Genomic DNA, 5,000 nt, shown 5'->3' on the forward strand with positions numbered 1-5,000 from the left:
CTCCGGCCAAGGCCTCGACCATCAATGGCACATGATGACGCATGGTGATGGCACATGCATCGACCATCATCGGCATAGGCTGCCCTTCGGTACGGGCACCTGCCTCGACCGCCATCGGCACAAGCTGGGCCCTGGTGTGGGTTGTTGCCTCGATCACCAGCGGCACATGCTGAGCCTTGGTGCGGGCGGTTGCCTCGAGCACCATCGGCAGACCCTGGGCCCTGGTGCGGCCGGTTGCCCCGATAACCATCGGCACACGCTGGGCCCTGGAGCGGCCGGTTGCCTCGATCACCATCGGCAAAAGCTGGGCCCTGGTGCGGGCGCTTGCCTCGACCACCATCGGCACACGCTGGGCACTGGTGCGGGCGCTTGCCTCGACCACCATCGGCACACGCTGGGCCCTGGTGCGGGCGCCTGCCTCGATCACCATCGGCACACGCTGGGCCCTGGTGCGGGCGGTTGCCCCCAGCACCATCGGCACACGTTGGGCCCTGGTGCGGGCGCTTGCCTCGACCACCATCGGCACACGCTGGGCCCTGGTGCGACAGGTTGCCTCGACCACCATCGGCACACGCTGGGCCCTGGTGCGGGCGCTTGCCTCGACCACCATCGGCACACGCTCGGCCCTGGTGCGGTCGGTTGCCTCGACCACCATCGGCACACGCTGGGCCCTGGTGCGGGCGCTTGCCTCGACCACCATCGGCACACGCTGGGCCCTGGTGCGGGCGCTTGCCTCGACCACCATCGGCACACGCTGGGCCCTGGTGCGGCAGGTTGCCTCGAGCACCATCGGCACACGCTGGGCCCTGGTGCGGTCGGTTGCCTCGACCACCATCGGCACACGCTGGGCCCTGGTGCGGGCGCTTGCCTCGACCACCATCGGCACACGGTGGGCCCTGGTGCGGCAGGTTGCCTCGACCACCATCGGCACACGCTGGGCCCTGGTGCGGCAGGTTGCCTCGAGCACCATCGGCACACGCTGGGCCCTGGTGCGGTCGGCTGCCTCGATCACCATCGGCACACGCTGGGCCCTGGTGCGGGCGGTTGCCTCGACCACCATCGGCACACGCTGGGCCCTGGTGCGGCAGCTTGCCTCGAGCACCATCAGCACACGCTCGGCCCTGGTGCGGTCGGTTGCCTCGAGCACCATCGGCACACGCTGGGCCCTGGTGCGGCAGGTTGCCTCGACCACCATCGGTAGCCTCGACCACCATCGGCACACGCTGGGCCCTGGTGCGGTCGGTTGCCTCGAGCACCATCGGCACACGCTGGGCCCTGGTGCGGGCGCCTGCCTCGATCACCATCGGCACACGCTGGGCCCTGGTGCGGGCGGTTGCCCCCAGCACCATCGGCACACGTTGGGCCCTGGTGCGGGCGCTTGCCTCGACCACCATCGGCACACGCTGGGCCCTGGTGCGACAGGTTGCCTCGACCACCATCGGCACACGCTGGGCCCTGGTGCGGGCGCTTGCCTCGACCACCATCGGCACACGCTCGGCCCTGGTGCGGTCGGTTGCCTCGACCACCATCGGCACACGCTGGGCCCTGGTGCGGGCGCTTGCCTCGACCACCATCGGCACACGCTGGGCCCTGGTGCGGGCGCTTGCCTCGACCACCATCGGCACACGCTGGGCCCTGGTGCGGCAGGTTGCCTCGAGCACCATCGGCACACGCTGGGCCCTGGTGCGGTCGGTTGCCTCGACCACCATCGGCACACGCTGGGCCCTGGTGCGGGCGCTTGCCTCGACCACCATCGGCACACGGTGGGCCCTGGTGCGGCAGGTTGCCTCGACCACCATCGGCACACGCTGGGCCCTGGTGCGGCAGGTTGCCTCGAGCACCATCGGCACACGCTGGGCCCTGGTGCGGTCGGCTGCCTCGATCACCATCGGCACACGCTGGGCCCTGGTGCGGGCGGTTGCCTCGACCACCATCGGCACACGCTGGGCCCTGGTGCGGCAGCTTGCCTCGAGCACCATCAGCACACGCTCGGCCCTGGTGCGGTCGGTTGCCTCGAGCACCATCGGCACACGCTGGGCCCTGGTGCGGCAGGTTGCCTCGACCACCATCGGTAGCCTCGACCACCATCGGCACACGCTGGGCCCTGGTGCGGTCGGTTGCCTCGAGCACCATCGGCACACGCTGGGCCCTGGTGCGACAGGTTGCCTCGACCACCATCGGCACACGCTGGGCCCTGGTGCGGGCGCTTGCCTCGACCACCATCGGCACACGCTCCACCCTGGTGCGGTCGGTTGCCTCGAGCACCATCGGCACACGCTGGGCCCTGGTGCGGCAGGTTGCCTCGACCACCATCGGCACACGCTGGGCCCTGGTGCGGGCGCTTGCCTCGACCACCATCGGCACACGCTGGGCCCTGGTGCGGGCGCTTGCCTCGAGCACCATCGGCACACGCTCGGCCCTGGTGCGGTCGGTTGCCTCGAGCACCATCGGCACACGCTGGGCCCTGGTGCGGCAGGTTGCCTCGACCATCATCGGCAGCCTCGACCACCATCGGCACACGCTGGGCCCTGGTGCGGGCGGTTGCCTCGACCACCATCGGCACACGCTGGGCCCTGGTGCGGTCGGTTGCCTCGAGCACCATCGGCACACGCTGGGCCCTGGTGCGGCAGGTTGCCTCGAGCACCATCGGCACACGCTGGGCCCTGGTGCGGCAGGTTGCCTCGACCACCATCGGCACACGCTGGGCCCTGGTGCGGGCGGTTGCCTCGACCACCATCGGCACACGCTGGGCCCTGGTGCGGGCGCTTGCCTCGAGCACCATCCGCACACGCTGGGCCCTGGTGCGGCAGGTTGCCTCGAGCACCATCGGCACACGCTGGGCCCTGGTGCGGCAGGTTGCCTCGAGCGCCATCGGCACACGCTGGGCCCTGGTGCGGGAGCTTGCCTCGAGCGCCATCGGCACACGCTGGGCCCTGGTGCGGCAGGTTGCCTCGAGCACCATCGGCACACGCTGGGCCCTGGTGCGGTCGGTTGCCTCGAGCACCATCGGCACACGCTGGGCGCTGGTGCGGGCGCTTGCCTCGACCAGCATCGGCACACGCTGGGCCCTGGTGCGGCAGGTTGCCTCGACCACCATCGGCACACGCTGGGCCCTGGTGCGACAGGTTGCCTCGAGCACCATCGGCACACTATCGGCCCTGGTGCGGGCGGTTGCCTCGACCACCGTCGGCACACGCTGGGCCCTGGTGCGGGCGCTTGCCTCGAGCACCATCGGCACACGCTGGGCCCTGGTGCGGGCGGTTGCCTCGAGCACCATCGGCACACGCTGGGCCCTGGTGGGTTTAGGCACATCTTCAAATTTCTGCCGTGCCAATGCCATTTTTATGGCTTGTAAATTCATACAATGGTCCCCTAAGCCTTCACGTGAAGTTTCGTTGGAAGATGACTCGTTTTCTATTTTTCATGATTTTTGAAACTTTTTGCGGTTCGGGATTTTTTAAAATTTTTTTATAAGGATTTTTGGCCCCAAATTTTGTAGGCATGATCCTTCTATTTTTGTTGGCATGCACAAAAAAATTCAGCTAAAAACTCGAAGTAGAGAAGATTTTGTGACCGTTTGAAAAAAGTGTCCCCATTTCAGACACTTTAACGGCTACTGGTAGCAAACCTGTAAAATCTCAAATGCTCTTTAAGGGGGTGTGAATTCTCAGAGGTTTGATGAGGGATAGGGGGCCAACACAAGGCCAAGTACCAGCACCCATCGCACATCATGTGCGCACACCCCCCCGGCCCCCCTCCCAATCGCCGGAACCCCAATGCTGCCGGTCAGGTTCTCCGGCGGTACTCCGGCGATGCTCCGGCGATGCTCCGGCGATGCTGTCCCGAGTGAAAAAAATGCGGCACCAGCACATGCTGGAGCCAAGCATGGGCACCGTGGCTCAAAATCGAACTTCGGCCAAGGCCTCGACCATCAATGGCACATGATGACGCATGGTGATGGCACATGCATCGACCATCATCGGCATAGGCTGCCCTTCGGTACGGGCACTTGCCTCGACCGCCATCGGCACAAGCTGGGCCCTGGTGTGGGTTGTTGCCTCGATCACAATCGGCACATGCTGAGCCTTGGTGCGGGCGGTTGCCTCGAGCACCATCGGCAGACCCTGGGCCCTGGTGCGGCCGGTTGCCCCGATAACCATCGACACACGCTGGGCCCTGGGGCGGGCGCTTGCCCCCAGCACCATCGGCACACGCTGGGCCCTGGTGCGGGCGCTTGCCTCGACCACCATCGGCACACGCTGGGCACTGGTGCGGGCGCTTGCCTCGACCACCATCGGCACACGCTGGGCCCTGGTGCGGGCGCTTGCCCCCAGCACCATCGGCACACGCTGGGCCCTGGTGCGGGCGGTTGCCCCCAGCACCATCGGCACACGCAGGGCCCTGGTGCGGGCGGTTGCCCCGAACACCATCGGCACAAGCCGGCCCTTGGTGCGGGCTCCTGGCTCGACCACCATCGGCACACGCCGGCCCTTGGTGCGGCCGGTTGCCTCGACCACCATCGGCACACGCTCGGCCTTGGTGAGGGCGCTTGCCTCGACCACCATCGGCACACGCTGGGCCCTGGTGCGGGCGCTTGCCTCGACCACCATCGGCACACGCTCGGCCTTGGTGCGGGCGCTTGCCTCGACCACCATCGGCACACGCTGGGCCCTGGTGCGGGCGGTTGCCTCGACCACCATCGGCACACGCTCGGCCTTGGTGAGGGCGCTTGCCTCGACCACCATCGGCACACGCTCGGCCTTGGTGCGGGCGGTTGCCTCGACCACCATCGGCACACGCTGGGCCCTGGTGCTGGCGGTTGCCTCGACCACCATCGGCACACGCTGGGCCCTGGTGCGGGCGGTTGCCTCGAACACCATCGGCACAAGCCGGCCCTTGGTGCGGGCGGTTGCCTCGAGCACCATCGGCACACGCTGGGCCCTGGTGCGGGCGGTTGCCTCGACCACCATCGGCACACGCTGGGCCCTGGTGCGGACGGT

The sequence above is a fragment of the Durio zibethinus genome, unplaced genomic scaffold, assembly GCF_047325235.1.
Source record: "Durio zibethinus cultivar Kanyao isolate XHJ-2024 unplaced genomic scaffold, ASM4732523v1 HiC_scaffold_3, whole genome shotgun sequence".
NCBI lineage: Eukaryota > Viridiplantae > Streptophyta > Magnoliopsida > Malvales > Malvaceae > Durio > Durio zibethinus.